Source organism: Palaemon carinicauda, chromosome 23 (assembly GCF_036898095.1).
Source record: "Palaemon carinicauda isolate YSFRI2023 chromosome 23, ASM3689809v2, whole genome shotgun sequence".
Lineage (NCBI taxonomy): Eukaryota > Metazoa > Arthropoda > Malacostraca > Decapoda > Palaemonidae > Palaemon > Palaemon carinicauda.
Genome location: NC_090747.1, coordinates 56,728,933 through 56,734,365, shown reverse-complemented (window position 1 = coordinate 56,734,365; position 5,433 = coordinate 56,728,933).

Below are 5,433 nucleotides of genomic sequence, written 5' to 3'. Positions count from 1 at the left end.
TCATGGAAGTTCCTATAGGGTAGCTTCCTAGGGTATATTACAACTACGGCGATATTCCCAGAGAATTTACCTTAAGGTACCAGAATTCTAACTCCTGGAGCGAGTATCCCTCGTGAAAGGGATATCGCGACATATCAGAGGACGTATTCTTGACACGCCACATAGCAATCTGCACCCCGAACAGAGATTTCGTCTCGCAGGGGGCATATGGCAAGAAACGAATTCGGGAAAGAAAAAGGGGGAGCCGCTCCCAAGGCTCCCTATCTCCCGATTCGTAAGCGTGCCTGGCGCCAATCCTGGCGCCATCTGTATCCCCTGTAGCGTACACGAGGTGCTACAGATACTGTATGTAGGGAGGGGTCCTACAGCCCTTCTTAGAAAGGCAAGGGCGGGTCCATCAGGACGACATGGCCATCTCACCCAAAAATAGATTTTTCTCTTCGCTCAAAATCCGTTTTTTGGGCTCAAGCCATGTCGTCCTGATGGAAGTATACCAGAGCATTACTGTATCTGTGGCACGTACTCCCCGGATGTAATTTTTCCCGGTCGACTAGACCTAGAGACCTAAGATGTTACCGTTTTACATCTTTTCAACTAACTATAAACCATGTTAGAGCTTCCTGCCCCTACAGGGAAGAGTCCTACTAGACTCTGGAAAAGTCTCGAAGAGTACATATACCTATGTATGAATACCAGGCAAGCTAATATAGTGGTCTCGCCCTATATTAAGTAAAGCATAGTTTGTAAAGAACCACTACGTCAATATGAAATATCGACCAGTTCTCCGCACAATACTTGTATTGGACAAAGGTTTATATCCGCATAGGAGGAAACTAGTAAAACCGCCATCGTCCCCTTATGGGACGGGGTCCTCCCGTTAAGGGAAACCATAAACCAATGCAACATTGCATAAAAGAACAATTCTATTAGAATTATCCCAGATAAGGTACATAGAATGAATGCTCAATTCTACCAATAAATTAACACAGGTGAAGGAGACGCAAGGTTCTCAAGAACCAGTTTATTGACAGGCAATAAATAGACAGGTTAACCCAAACTTTAAGCATAAGTATGATAGTAAACAGAACTTGTTTGTCTGAAAGAAAAAACATTAAATGCCACTTTTAAGATACCGAGGTATCAAAGTCATAAAAGTCTGTATTACAAATCAATGACATTAGCGTCAGAAACGCTCGGCACACATGTCTGCACTTATGCTAGGTTGACCTTTGGAAATGGAACAGTCTACATGGGCAACACAGTGCCCTCACTTAGTTTGTAGTACAGTATGTAACTACACACTCACCCTGGAATTAATCGTCCCAATTAAGACCACTGTTCCTCGCAGAGTTAAACAGTAGGGTTAACACCGCGACCCACTGCTACCACAGATCTCTTTAGTTCCTCTACTTGCTTCGCATAGTGGCGAAAGAACACTCTGGAAGACTTCCAGCCAGTGTATGAATGGAGATGTTCAAAATCCATACAATTAAAGAAATTTAAGGATGAGGCAACTTTCCTCGGATCGTGACCTGCGGGTGTACTGTCAGGATCCGCTCTGCGAATAAAATATGTGATTTTCCACTCTGAGTTGATTCAGAGATAAATTTGAGCCTGATGTTTCTTTCCTGAATAGTTGACCACCCTTGAAGTCTGAAGTTCTATGAAGATAGACCTTTAGGCATTCTACTGGACATAGAGATGCATCTTCTTTCAGAGGGCAGATTCTCCAGGGACCCCACCTGTTGGTGGGTAACTCATTCTTGGCGAGAAATGTAGGATCCAGAAACAGGTTCAGTTCTTCCCCATCCAGGAACTGAACACGACCTGCCTCTCTCGAGAGGGCTACAATCTCACTAACCCTGGCCCTGGACGCGAGTGCAAATAGGAAAATAACTTTTTGTGTCAAATCCTTTAACGCACACTCTTCATTGCTCAACAGAGAAGCGAAATGAAGAACTTGTCTAAAGACCATGAAATGGGCTTTGGAGGTGCTGAAGGTCTGAGCCTAGTGCATGCTTTCGGGACTTTATTAAAGATCTCGTTACCTAGGTCGACCTGGAAGGCATATAGAATGGGTCTTGTCCAAGCAGACTTACACGCTGAAATCGTGTTAGCTGCCAATCCTTGACCATGGAGGTGGAGAAGAAAGATAAGCAGAAGTCTGTCAAGATCTCCTGCGGATTCTTCGCCTTGACAAAAGGCCACCCATTTTCTCCAAGATGACTCATATTGCCTTCTAGTAGATTTGCACTTATGTTCCTCAAGGAAGTCTATGCTGGCTTTCAAAATCCCGAAATGCTTTCTCACCGCTAGGGAGAGAAAATCATGAGCTGCAGGGTCCGGGTTTTCTGTAATGAAGCGCAGACAGTTGACTTCTGGACTCGCTGGGTCAGAACTGGATCTGGTAGCGGTACAAACTTCAGCTACAGTTCCAATGCCAGGGGGAACCACACACTGTTCGGCCACTTGTGGGCCACTATTGCCGCTACCCCTGAAGGATCTCAGTTTGTTGAGGACCCTCAACAGAAGGTTGTGAGGAGGGAACAGATAAATCTTGGACCATCTGTTCCAGTCGAGGGACATCGCGTCCACTGCTTCCGCTAAGGGGTCCTCGTACGGGGCACGTACAGGGGCAACTTCTTGTTGTCTTTCGTCGCAAAGAGGTCTATCTGCAGTTCTGGGACTTAATTCAGAATGAAGGAGAATGATCCTGCATCTAAGGACCATTCCGACTCTATCGGTGTGAACCTGGATAGAGCGTCCGCCGTCACATTGCGGACTCCTTGAAGGTGAACTGCCGACAGGTACCACTTCTTCTTTTCCTCCAATCGGAAGATGGCCAACATCACCTGGTTGAGAGGTGGTGACCTCGATCCTTGTCGATTCAAGTATCTCACAACTACCTCGCTGTCCATCACCAACCTTATGTGGATCGAGTGACGCGGCGAGACTTTCTTTAAGGTAAGGAGCACTGCCATAGCTTCTAGAAAGTTTTATGAGAAAGGTCTTGAATAGCTTGGACCAAGTCCCCTGGACTTTTTTCCGATGAGAGTGACCTCCCCATCCCTCCTTCGAGGCGTCTGAGTGAATCGTCACCGACGGAGGAAGTGGCTGAAGAAGAACCGACTTCTTTAGATGTCTGGCTTGGGACCAAGGCCTGAGAAGAGTACTTAGCCGAAGCGGCTGGTCTTCTCAGATCTCTTCGCGCGTTTGATGCATAACTTCTCCAAACTCCGTTGCATCCTTTAGCTGTGCTCTTAGCACTGGGTCTGTTACCGAAGCAAACTGGAGAGAGCACAGTACACTCTCCTGCTCGCGTCTTGATATCCTTTCGGAATCTAGAAGTCTCTTGACAGAACCCGCTATCTCCTTCCTTTTCTTCGCCGGGATGGAGAAACGGTGTGACAAAAGGTCCCAGTGGATTCCCAGCCACTGGAACTTTTGAGATGGAGAAAGTCGAGACTTTTTTCTGTTGATCTTGAAGCCTAGGTACTCTAGGAACTGGATCACTTGACTGGAAGCTTGCAAGCATTCTGTCTCGGATGCTGCCCACACCAATCAGTCGTCCAGGTAGGCTACTACCTGAATTCCCTTTAGGCGTAATTGTTTGAGAGCTACGCTCGCAAGCTTCGTAAAAATCCTTGGGGCTATGTTTAGCCCGAATGGCATGGCTCCGAAGGCGTATAGTCTTCGTTGTAGCATGAACCCTAGGTAGGGGGAGAGTCGATGGCTGATTGGAATGTGCCAATAGGCGTCTGACAAGTCTATAGAGACAGAATATGCCCTCTTGGGCAGTAAGGTCCTTATGTGTTGCAGTGTTAGCATTTTGAATTTGCAATTCACTATGAACTTGTTGAGTGGCGACAAGTCCAGAATGACTCTGAGCTTTTCCGAGCCAGTCTTGGGAACACAAAACAGCCTCCCTTAGAAATTGATGGGCTTCACCCTTCGGATCACCTTTTTCTCCAACAGTTCTTGAACGTACTCCTCCATAACGGGGGTGGAGTGTTGGAGAAACCGAAGGCACGGGGGTGGAGTGTTGGAGAAACCGAAGGCACGGGGGTGGAGTGCTGTACCAGCTCCAGCCCAGTCCATTCTTGAGTAGGCTGTGGGCCCAGGGATCGAAGGTCCACCGACCCCAAAATTTCAGAGTCTCCCTCTTACCGGTATCACCTCACTTGGACTGCCGTCCTGAGGTCTTGCCTTCCTGACCACGACCACCCCTGAATCCCCTTCCCCTTGAGGGGCGTCTAGACGAGCCTCTGGCTGCCCCTCTAGGTTTTGCTCGAAAGGAAGTAGACTGCCCTTCGAACGCTGGGGTGAATGCCGTGGACTGTGTCGACACGGCCTGTGGTACCCACTGAAAAGTGGTCGGGGTTTGTGCCACGATCTGGGGCACTGGGGGCAATGGCAATTGCAGTTGCTGTTGCTGTCTAAGAGGCTTGGCTGGCCGAGACGGTAGCCTAGTCCTCATAGTCTTCCTCTTTGGTTGAGGACCCTCATCCTGGGAAGACTTTCTTTTGATAGCCAAGCCCCACTTCTGGAGAAGGTTTCTATTCTCCAAGGCGGCCTTATCAACAACTTCTTTGACCAAGTCGGTGGGGAAAAGGTCTTTTCCCCAAATGTTGGACGAGATTAGTTTCCTTGGCTCGTGCCTCACCGTAGCCGAGGTGAACACGAACTCCCTACAAGCTCTCCTTGCCTTGACAAAGCCATAAAGGTCCTTCGTCACTGTGGCCAGATGAGTCTTGGCCACCACCATGAACATTTCATGGACCTTGGGGTCACTTGCCATCGTCTTGAGAGTAGTCTGAAGAGACGTTGAGGCAGCCAGTCTTTCTTTTGTCTCGAACTCTCTTCGCAAAAGAAAGTCAGACAGCTTAGGGAGGTCCTCGCCGAACTGACATCCGGCAATATCAGCCTCCAACTTTCCAACTGAGAACGTAAGATGGACGTCCTTCCAGTCTTTGTGGTCCATAGGCAGGGCCAGCGACAAGGGTTTACACTCCTCTAGGGAGGGGCAAGGCTTTGCCGGCCTCGACTGCTTTTAGTACAGCCGCAAACCCTTTCTGTAAAAAGGGGAAGGCTCTAGTAGGCGAGGACACAAAGGAAGGGAGCTTCCTGTTCAATGCTGCTACCTTTGAGTTAGAGAAGCCCCTCTCTTTCATCGAGGATGAAAGTAGAGCTTGAGCCTTAGCATGGTCCATCACTATGACCTCCTTCGGCTCTGTCTCTTCCTTTGAAGCTGGTTCCTTCCTCAGCCGGACATAACAGTCCGGATATGATGCCTTGCTGGGCCAGAATTCCACCTCCTCCAGGGGAACTGAGCCCAGCTTATCCGAGATGACGATCTTTCCAGTCGTCATCGGCATGTGCTCAGCATACCTCCATGGGTTAGCATCTGAGCACAAGGGAAGGTCTTTCACATTG